The sequence below is a fragment of the Pseudonaja textilis genome, chromosome 5 (assembly GCF_049901715.1).
Source record: "Pseudonaja textilis isolate UNSWEBS1 chromosome 5, rPseTex1.2, whole genome shotgun sequence".
NCBI lineage: Eukaryota > Metazoa > Chordata > Lepidosauria > Squamata > Elapidae > Pseudonaja > Pseudonaja textilis.
The window spans coordinates 11093001-11103584 of NC_141994.1; the positions used below are offsets into that span (position 1 = coordinate 11093001).

General features: G+C 46.1%; 1 pseudogene; it reads right to left on the reverse strand.

The window, feature by feature from the left end:
• Positions 1 to 2989: 2989 nt before the first annotated feature.
• Positions 2990 to 3841, reverse strand: LOC148125534 (uncharacterized; annotated as a pseudogene).
• Positions 3842 to 10584: the final 6743 nt, after the last annotated feature.

A 10584-nucleotide genomic window follows, 5' to 3' on the forward strand; every position in this document is an offset into this window, starting at 1 on the left:
TTGTGGATTGTTTTGATTGTGAGGGAGGTTATTTATCCTCCCTCTTAACTGATTTATATGCCTCCTTCATATCCTGCCATCTTCTAATTCTACCCTGCATGATCAGGGGCTTGTGATGGCTATAATTTGTCCCAGGATCCATAGAGACCCTCCCGTATAGCTTTGTGCATATACCCCATCCCCTATTTTAAATGACCTGATCTTGCTGGTAGAGTTAGAAGGTGTCTCACTAGTGTAACTGGGGTGCAATTTGTCCAACCTGGTTCTAAGTTTTTGTCCCATTAATAACTCAGAGGGGCTCCTATGTTGGTGGCATTTGGTGTCACATGTTGAATGAGTAGGACTGTGTGTATATGCTTCTGCCAGGCTCCCGGACCCATTCTTGCTAAAGCCTCTTTGGTAGTTCTCACTATTCTCTCTGCATGACCATTCGCCAAGGGGTGGAAGGGCACGATTAGCATGTGGCAAATGCCCAATTCCGCTAGGAACATTTCAAATTGGGTGGCTGTAAATTGGAGTCCATTATTGGACACTAAGATGTCTGGTAGGCTGTGTGTTGGGAATAGTTTTCTTAGGGTCTTAATAACTGCCTTAGTGGTTGTGAATTGCATTAATATAATTTCCAACCATTTAGAGTCCACAACCACTAAGAAGGTTTGTCCATGGAATGGTCCCCCAAAATCTATGTGTATTCAATCCCACAGGGATTTTGGGGATTCCCATTCCTGAGGATGGCCTGCTGGTGGGGCTGGCCTGGATTCCTGACAAGTCTTACAGGCCCCTATACATTCTGTGATATCCTTATCTATTTTAGACCACCAGACACAGCTCCTCGTTAGCACCTTCATTTTTATGATCCCTGGGTGCCCAGTATGTAATAATTCTAGTACCTGTTCCTGTAGTTTAGGTGGAACAATAACACGTTCCCCCCCATAATAAACATCCCTTGATTTGCAATATTTCATGTTGACAGTTGTAAAATGGTTTCAATTCTTCAGATACTGGCCCCTGAGGCCATCCCCTTCCCACGCAACTCAATGCTTGTCCCAAGGATTTATCCCTGGCTGTGTGTTGGGCGATTTCTATTGTGGTGAGCAGGCTGGGTAGTTCCTCAATAAGGAGGATGGTCGCTGCTGTCTTGAACAGGTCTTGAACAGTCTCTGGTAATGGGCAGTGACTGAGAGTGTTGGCATTTCCCAGGGATTTCCCTGGGCAATGGATCAGTGTATAGTTATAAGCAGCTAGGAAAATGATCCATCGTGTCAGGCGGGGAGATAAAATAGGTGGTGTGGGACGGTCCCCCACTAGTAGTCCTAACAGCAGTTTGTGATCTGTGATCAGGTGGAAATGTGAGCCATATAAGTATTCGTGGAAATGTTTTATGCCAGCCACTGCAGCCAGCGTCTCCTTATCTAATTGGCTGTAGTTTCTTTCAGCCCCGGAGAGACTTCTTGAGTAGAAGGCTATAGGAGCCTTGGTCCCATTAGGCATTTGGTGGCTTAGGACAGCCCCAATCCTGAAAGGTGAGGCATCGCAGGTAAGGGTGACAGGAAGCGATTGAGAGTATTGCACCAGTATGCTGTCAGAAGACAAGAATTGTTTGACAGCAGCAAAAGAGATGGCTTCCCTTCTTCCCCAAATCCATTTAACCTGTTTCCCTAGGAGTTTATACAAAGGCTCTGCTATGGTGGCTTTCCCAGGTAGGAATATACTATAAAAATTGAGGAGGCCCAAGAATGCTTGTAGCTCTGTTTGGTTCTTGGGAGTGGGTGCGTTCTGTTTAGCCTTAATTTTTTCCTTGGTCAGGTGTATTCCAGAGCTGTCTATCAGATATCCTAGAAATTTGACTGTGGGGAACAGCAAATTTACATTTCTCTCCTTTTACTTTTAACCCAGTTTCTTTGAATCTTGTTAACACTTCTCGTATTCTGGTTAGCAAATCTTCCCTATTTTCAGTGGTAATTAACACATCATCGAAATAGGGGATGACTCCCTGAATCCCTAGTAGGAGGCACCCCATGGGGCTTTGAAAAAGACCTGGAGCAACACTCACTCCGAATTGGAGGCGGCAGCATTTAAACGCATCCCTATGGGTCACAATGGTCTGGGCCTCAACCATGGCATCATCCATCGGGAGTTGTTGGTAAGCCTGTGCCAGGTCTAATTTTGCAAAAAATTTTCCTTTTCCAAGTGAGTGCAGTAAATGTTGCACTACTGGGATGGGGTAGGCATTTTGTTGTAGGGCCTTATTCAGGGTACATTTATAGTCAGCACAGATGTGGACTGACTCATCTGGCTGGGGTGACATCTGACTGGGGTGACAAGGACTTTCCCATTTAGCATGGTCTACCGGTTCCAGTATGCCTTGCTCTATTAATTTGTCAAGCTGTTTGTCTATTTTTGGTCATAATGCAAATGGCACCTTGTGTGGCTTGAGCCTTATTGGGGCAACCTGGGGGTCTAGGTTAAATGAAATAGGGGTCCCCACATACTTGCCCAATCCATCATCAAAAATGTCCGCAAATGCCTGGATCAGTTCCTTGATGCTGTCATGTGGTACTACGTTGATGCCGGTCACCCTGAGTCCCAAAGCATCAAACCAGTCTAGTCCAAGTAAGCTGGGTAATTTGCCTTTGATGACTGTAAGCTGTAGTGGTTCTTGAAACTGCTTAAATGCCACCTGGAAAGTTCCCATCCCTACGACAGGGATGTGATTTCCTTGATAATCTTTTAAATAAATTCTCTGGGTCTTTAATGTGTTCTTGGTGATGCTGGGCTTTATTTTCTTCATTGTAGCCCATGAGATTATTGACAATGATGAACATGTGTCCACTTCCATGTTACATGGTGCTCCTTCGATGTGGACAGTTATATTAATCTTCTTTGCTTTGGGTGAAATGGTCTTTCCAATAGTTGTCTGGAAAGTCATGGTTGATTCGGAGTATTGGTTGTCCTTCTTCCTCAGTTTCCATGCTTATTCAGTTTTGAATCATTTCTGTAGGGTAGATGGGTAGTTTCTGTGTGCTACTGGCTGACTGGCTTTGCAGACTCTGGCTAGATGTCCTTTGCGATCGCAACACTGACAGATGGCATCCTTAAATCTACAATTTACTCTTGAATGGTTCCTGCCACAACCAGCGCATGCAGACTGCCCCGCATCTGTTTTCATTGGTTTCTTGTTAACCTTGAGTCTGCTGACATCTTCCTTATCATCTGTTGACTTTTCCAGCTCAGTGTGATCTTGCCAGGCTGTGCTACTGTGGCACGTGTTCAGGTTTTTTTCTTTTTGGATTGCTGCCATTGCTTTAATTGATGTTTTGGTGGCTTGGGCTTCATCTATTGCCATCTTCAGAGTGAGGTTGGGTTTTTCGAGTAGTTGCCATTGTAGTTGTAGGTCTTTCACCCCACATACAAACCTGTCCAGCAATATTTCTTCGAGGTCTCTAAATTCGCTATACATAGGAGCTTTTTGCAGGGCTGCGATGTAGTCATTTATCGATTCACCGTCATTTTGATTCTGGTGGTGAAATTCATGTCGCCTGATGATCTTTGAGGTTGTGGGTGTGTAATGAGTCCTGAGTGCGTTTTGGATTGTATCCCAAGGCACCGTCTGAACAGCTGTGGGAGCGACCAGAGTTTTAGCCATGTCAAAAATTTCTGAGCCACAGTAACTCAAAAACAGGGCTTTCTTTCTATTGTCTGAGATTGCTTGCAGCTCACTGGCTTCCAGGAAACACTCAAATCAGATTAGATAAGGGTTCCAATGTTCGATGGCTGGGTTGAAACATGTTGGTGGCCATTTTTGCCAAATGTGGAGGCTAGTTTCTTCTCCAATAATCATTTCAGTTGCTCCACTATTCTTCCGTATTTCAATCAGCTCTTTTTGTGTCTTCTTCCTAGAATCCCACCTTCACCACCAGTGTTAAATTGTGGGTGAAAGGAAGTCTCAGATCCCAGGCAACGCTGAAACTTCTTTATACAAGTACAACAACAACCAGCAAAATCCCCCTCTGACAGTTCTCCTTTTATAGGAGCTGTCAGACAGCCCAACCAATCAGCTCTTAGTATTTTCCTGCCTAATTGATGGACCGGAGGGAAAACTTCCTTTCTAACAGAACACAACAGAACACAACACAGAGAGATGGGAAGACTGATGTTACAACTAACCTTATTAACAGAGAAGCTCTTCTCTCAGTGTCTCTAACACTATGGGCCTGCTATAGAGCAACTTCCTTCCTTCCTTCCTTCCTTCCTTCCTTCCTTCCTTCCTTCCTTCCTTCCTTCCTTCCTTCCTTCCTTCCTTCTATCCATCCCATACATTCACATGCACAGATCAACCAGACAAACCACCGAATTTTGGCTAGTCTTGATTTTTGAAATATTTCCCCACTTGCTGAAGAGACTGGGCAGCCATTTGTCCAGAATTCTATAGGAACTGTTGCTTAAGCAGGGGATTGGATCAGAAGACTCCAAGGTCCCTTCCAACTCTTATTCTGTTATAAACACTAAAAGGATTACACTAAACAAGGTTGGATTTTACGGCTCAATATGAAGAAGGTAAGAGTTTTATAATATATTTGGCTTTTTGTTATTAGAGCTTAAATAACACTTGCATGTTAATTCAGCAAATTCTATGCATTATTTCAAAAAATTACCCATTGAAAATACTTTCATAAATAGCCATGAATCTCCACAGAAGAAACAAAGGGGCAAATGAATATAATGTACACTCTGTCATTGGCTTCATGTCATGATACTTATGATGTCATTCATTCTTCAACATGCTTATGCCAGCAGCCGTTAAGGCCATGATGAAATATGTTAGAATAAATTTATTGAACCAAAGACTTTGCCAGCACAATCTGAAAGGTGCAAATTAAAATTGAATCCACCTTTGAACGGATTCCTATGTAGTCATTTTTTAAAAAGATAAAGAAGGAAAAAATCTAGAATATGGGTCGGGGACGTTTTTATATAGTTGCTTACCTTTATGAGAAAAGCACCTCCATCTCTGTGTTTATTTGTTTTGCTTATTTGATATATGAGATTTATTTACTAGGTCCAGAAAATGAAAAAAAAAAGATTAAAACATTATTGGGACTTTATTGTTTCATTAAAAATTTAGTTGTCATTGATTCAAATTTCACTGGAGTTATGCAACTGTAAATTTTTAAGAGACCTTGGGATTTGCAACTGTAAATTTTTAAGCTTGTGCCTATCAACATATAACCTGAGGCTAAAATCTTCTACATTAAATGTGCAAATGTTCACTCCTCACTTTTTATAGATAAAATAAAATGGTCTTAGTTAAACTATTTGTAGCTAAACAGCTGAGCTCTACAGTATGAGAGGTCACAGGCCACCACAAAGCTAGGTCTCTTGAAGGGTAAGGTCTCCATTGATTTCATTCTTCCTTTGTAACTAAATCGCTGTATAACTGTGCCCTATCAATATATATTTCAAGATTTGTCATAATCTGGAAAACTACATTCCTTGAGAAAGTGAGAAATGCGAGCCCCTTACAGATGACTGGTAATTACAACAAAGAAGAAATTTCTCATGTATTGGATTCACAGCAGTGTGCAGAAAAACTTCATTTCAACACATAAAACGTCTGTTAGATATTCACAGTTTTCATTGGTAGTGGTTTAGTGGCATCTGAGGACTTTATAAATTTGGCTAGCACACTCTATAAAGCATTGTTAGTCATCTACCCCCCCCCCCCCAAAAAAAAAAAACCCCTCCAACAACACATACATACATGTCAAATGTGTTGAAACCACAGTGTGAAGAATTCCTGGCTGGAAAGACCAGGTGGGAATGTTTGGAGCTGAAGCACAACACAATCTGAAAACCCCAGTTTTTTTGTAGGCTTGTAACAGATACTTGCAGGGGTGGGCTTCTGGGAGTTCACAGGGGTTTGGGACAGAGGTGGTATTCAACTGGTTCGCACCTATTCGGGAGAACCAATAGGGTTCTGGCATGGGTCACAGAACTGGTGGCAACCCCTGGCTGCCCCTGCCCCTGAACCAGGTCACCCGGTCACCCGCTTGTCCCAGTCGCTCTCTTAGCTTTCCCTACCCTACCACATGGTGGCCATGGCACATCTCAGGCAGATGTCCCAGGGCTGCTGTACATGCGCACTGCATGCAGTATGCATGTGCAACAGCCCCGGGACATCGCCTGCCCACCTGCCTGCCCTCCCGGAGCACATTTTCTGCCTTCTCCCAGCTGACATGACTCTTCCAGCCCAGCCTGGCCTGGCCAGCCAGCAGATGGGTGGGTGGATGTCCCGGGGCTTCTCGCCACCTTTGTCCCGATATGCCTGCAGCAACCCCTCGGGCAGGCTGAGCCAGGAGCCGCCATTCCCAGTCTTGTACTCTCCTGTGCTTGATTGATGCCTCTTCACCTTGCCTGACGCAGTTGGTCCTCCTGCCCCTCACCCTCCCCTCCTTCACCTGGCCTGAGAAGGTAAGGGTGATGGCAGAGGATAGCAAAGCGGCCGGGGCCCTATCTTCCCCTCTCTCCCCCCCTGTGTGTGTGTGTGTGTGTGTGTGTGTGTGTGTGTGTCTCCCTCAAAGCCACAGCTGGGCTTTCCTTGGTGCTCTTTGCCACTTTCATTTCTTCTTTACGGAATCCAGACTGCCTGAACAAGGATTGCCAGCTGCTCTGGAAGCGTCTCTTCAGGCAATCCATCTCCCTCTCCCCTCCTCTCGTAACTGGCAGCCGTGGCAGGGCCGGGAGGATGGCATGCACACCCCAGGAGGAGGAGGAGGAGGAGGAGGAGGGTCACCTGAAGGGACGCTTCCAGTGCGGCTGGTGATCCATGTTCAGCCAGTCTTGATTGCAAAAAGAAGAAATGAAAGTAGTGAAGAGCGCATGGCCAGCCATGGCTTTGAGAGAGAGAGGGGGGAAAAGAAGGAAAGAGAGAAAAAGAGGGAATGAGAGAAGAAGGGAGACACAAGAAAGAAAAGAAAGAGTAAAGAGAAAGAAAGAAAAAAGAGCTTGGGGGTGTTTGTGCAAAGTGCCGCTGCAGCCGCTTACACGAGGCCCACAGAGCCAGGTGGCGGTAGCGATGGCCTTACTGTGCAAGAACTTCCCTTTCTTTCTCGGCTTTTAGATTCCTATTTGCAATGCAATGGGCAGCAAAGCTAGGTTCTTCCCCTGATCTAGTAGCTGGAAAAGGGGGTGGAGAGAAACTCCCGTTGCCAAGGTACACACAGGTCGGAGGGGGTGAAGAAATTCAAACTTCAACCTCCTGGTGCGGCAAGGGGCTTTGGGCAAAGGCTGGAGGGAAAGGCCTTGGCTTGCTCACACTCTCTCCCTCCCAGTTGGGTAGGGGAAATGGACGGGGGCCTGGGGAAGAAGCCATTCTCCCCCCCACCCACACACACATAGCTGGACAAAGCTATGCAAAAAGCCAGCCCTCGCCGGCACCCAGCTTCACCGACAGCAGGCTTGCAAAAGGCAATGTGGCTCTGCCTGCAATCAAGATAGACTGGGGAGCGGGAAACACTGAGGAGACCACAGGAGGGAAGGGGCAAGGGAGGGCATCCGCAGCAAACTGCACTTTCCTTCAACCCCTTCGTTTGGAGGGCTCCAATCGGCTCCCCTTCCCCGCCTCTCCTCTCACCCCATTAGCCAGCCTGCCAGCAGGAGGTGAGAGGGTGGGCTTTATTGTGTTCCAGGCATTTCCCACCCAAATAGCACACTGCATTTGCAATCCCCCTGCCCCTGGGGTAGGCAGCAGGGGAATTGGGTGTGAGGGTAGCAGAAGAGCTGTTTTCAAGCCACTGGCTTTTGCGGAGTGGAGAATCTCCCTCTAGTGATGCAGGCAGAGGCACGCTTCCCATTTCGGTAACTTCCCGTAGGGAAAATAATTTTTTTTTAAAAAAACACACCCTGTGGCTTGAGCCGGACTGCCAGGCTAAGCAGCAGAACCTCTGTGCCCTGAATGGACCCTCCCGTGCCACCCATAAGTGTGTATCTGCCGGTAGCAGAGGGTTTGTACAAAATGAGAGGCTTTGCCCACCCTGGCCAGTAGAGCCGCATCTCTCATTAGTGCTGAGAGGCTGAGGAGAAGGCATTGCTTGCCTGCCAAAACGTCTACAGCCTCACCTGTAGCAGAGATGAGAATGTCAACTGTCTCTAGCCCCTATTTCTCCTTAAGCATTGCCAAATGAGGAGCAGCACTGGCAGACTTTCTAAGCCTAAAGCAGAGAGGGAGGGAGAGAGAGATCCAATCCAACCTCTGGTGTTTGTGTGTGTGTGTGTGTGTGTGTGTGTGTGGAGCGGGGAGAGATGTGGCTTCTTGGGTGTGCAGTTTGGAGAAGTGTCAAGAGAAATGCTAAAAGGGCAATCAGTTCGGGATTAAATTCCAAATGAAATTGGATCTTCCGAGTAAGGAGACATAAAGAACTTTCAACTGCAGGTTTCTAAACATCTTATTAACCCATTTTGCCCCAGAGGGAGCAAAAGAGAGAGGGTCCCAATGAAGGTCTTAGCTATTTAACTTAGGGATAATGGAATAACAGAGTTGAAAGGGACTTTGGAGGTCTTCTAGTCCAACCCTCTGCTCAGGCAGGAAAACGGAGGATGCCAAGTCTGGGTGGAGGGCCAGGCAAAGGTGTCAGAATAGTCTTTGGAGGGGACCCTATACCAGGGGTCTCCAACCTTAGCATCTTTAAGACTTCTGGACTTCAACTCCCAGAATTCCTCCCAGAATCACAATTCCCCCCAGTCCACAAGTCTTAAAGTTGCCAAGGTTGCCTGCCCTGTATACCATTTCAGAGAAATGGCTGTCCAGTTTCTTCTTGAAAACCTCCAATGTTGGAGCACCCGGAACTTCTGGAGACAGGCGGTTCCACTGGTTAATTGTTCTCACTGTCAGGAAATTTCTCCTTAGTTTTAGGTTTCGTCTTCTTTGTTCAGTTTCGATCCATTGCTTCTTGTTTTGCCTTCTGCTGCTTTGGAAAATACATTGCCCCCACCCCACTTCTTTGTGGCAACCCCTCAAAACCCTGTTTTGTGACCTGCCTATCACACTCTTGGACAAAGCATGTGAGCCATTTCCTCCTTTCAGTGGTCCATAAAAGTACATCCATAGTATGTGGATGCAGATAATAAAGTCGAAAAAAGGTGACTTGTGTTTTTTTGACAGAACTACAGATACATTGAGGCTGGGGGTGACAACGAGTGGCTGGGAGGGGAGGGACTGGGCAAAACGTCCCTTGACATGAATGATGTCGAGTTGGCCATGTCCATCCAGTCATGTGACCACCAAACCACGCCCACCCACTCATGTGACCACCAAGCCACGCCCGCCCAGTCATGTGACCACCAAGCCACGCCCACCCAGTCACATGACCACCAAACCACGCCCACCAAATAAGCTACGCCCACAGAACCAGTAGTAAAAAATTTGAATCCCACCACTGGTTTGGGAGAGCCCCTAGCTAAGATTATGCACAGTTTGGAGAAATCCACTCCTGGCTGGCCCCCGCCCACCCCACCCTGCCCCCTCCCAGGAATCCCCATGTGGCCCATTTTGGATGCAGGCAAGTGCAGGGCATGAACGGAGGCTCGAAAGGCCAAAAATAGGCCTCCCAGAAATTTGGGGAGGCTGGAAACAGGCCTGTTTCCAGCATCTAGAGAGCCTCCGGAGCCCGGAGAGGCTGTTTTCACCCTTCCAGAGGCTCAAGGAAAGCCTCTGGAGCCTGGGGAGGGCAAAAACATCCCCCCACTGTAGTGCAGGAGGCCAACTAGGCCACACCCACCCAGCAACTAGGCAGAGAACCCATTGATAAAATTTTTGAAGCCCACTACCTGGATACTTATTTATAGGGTTGGTGGTTTGGTCTGTATATTTTGAGCTGATCTGGGATTTTTCTGTTTTGAGTTTTTGTCTGAAAGAATAAGAATCTATCTACCTCCCACCCAGTGAGTTCTGGTGGCAGTCTTGAAGGTGGTAACAACCCAAGAGGTTGTTATGTCAGTGCAGGTGGCTAGCATTTGTTGGTCTTATGGACTGATGACTTTAGCAATGGTTATGGCACTGATGGCAATAGTAGTGGGTATTCAGCTCTATGGATCTTGTAGAAATGTTAGAAATGGTGGCAGTGATGAGGCGGTAATGGCAGAAGGTAAATTATAGTTCAGAGGCCAACTGAGAGTATTGTGGTGAGACCATGTTGGACCCACTAGGTAGATCAGATCAGGAAATCAACTTCACAGGAAGAATAAAACTTTGTATTTTTATTGAGATTGGCTGTAGTAACAAGATGTTAAAGGTCTCATTTTACTATATATCCTCCTACACCTTCTCTTGTTTATACTCAATGTTCTCCAAATGTTATGGCGACTTTGTTGTTCAGACAATAGCATGTATAGATCTCTGCCAAAGTCTTAATTCTCCTGTTTTGTTTATCTGCCATTATGGAGTAGGGGCTTTAATCAACAACAGCATTTTCTTTCATGTTATTAACATGATAGACTGACAGGGTGGGTGTCTATTTCCCTTAGAAATATTAGCCGGATTTTCTGACGCACAGCTACTATAGATTTTATATTTTCCTCTTTTCTTGT